Genomic DNA, 782 nt, shown 5'->3' on the forward strand with positions numbered 1-782 from the left:
GGGGGGGGGCAGGGCGCTGCTAGAACCCGGGCTAGAGCTGCGCCGCGCCGCCCGCGGGGTCGTTTACCTCCGACTAACAAAACGGTACTTTCAATTGTTGAGGTAGGCTGCTCGTGACGTCACGACGCGCCGCGCTCGGCGCCCCGCTCGCCCTGCTCTTCCTGCCGCACTGAAACAATAACCACGCCGGCCAACACGCTATCGTAAACTATGTGATTCACCCTCGAAATTCGCAGTGAGAGCATTTATCATTTATCGGGTCTATAATAACAGACTATGGAGCCTCATGGTAGTACGTGAGCTCTTTTACATTCGAGAGCGTTCAGTAGTTATTTAAGAGAGAGGGGGAAGAGACCGAGCAGTAACTTCTCTCTCCCGGGTCGGCCTGGTGGCTCGAGGGGCGGAGCGCCGTGCTGGGTAGGCAAAGCAGGACGCTGGAGCTCGACGGGGCTGCCTACCCTGCAGGCTGTGTGCGGTGGGCCGTTGTTCAGTGCTCTCTCTTCCTCTCCCTCCCTCCCTCCCTCTCCCTATGGCGTACTCGTTCCTTCCTGGAGCTGGTCAGCATCTCTCTCGCCCCTCCGCTGCCCTATAAATTCCCTCCTAGGGTCTAAGTTATGTCGCTCGGGTCAAACGGGCTAAGCCGCTGCTGACCGGGCGTACAGGTCGGGGGCCTGAGACTCACAACAAACACTACACGGGACGTTCTCGCTCCTCACCCTCCTCCTCATGCTCCTCGCTCCTCACAGACCCCCAATCATTATCGTTTGTTTTCGTTCTACGAA

Source organism: Frankliniella occidentalis, unplaced genomic scaffold (genome assembly GCF_000697945.3).
Source record: "Frankliniella occidentalis isolate FOCC.00 unplaced genomic scaffold, Focc_3.1 Scaffold1638, whole genome shotgun sequence".
In the NCBI taxonomy this organism is placed as follows: Eukaryota; Metazoa; Arthropoda; class Insecta; order Thysanoptera; family Thripidae; genus Frankliniella; species Frankliniella occidentalis.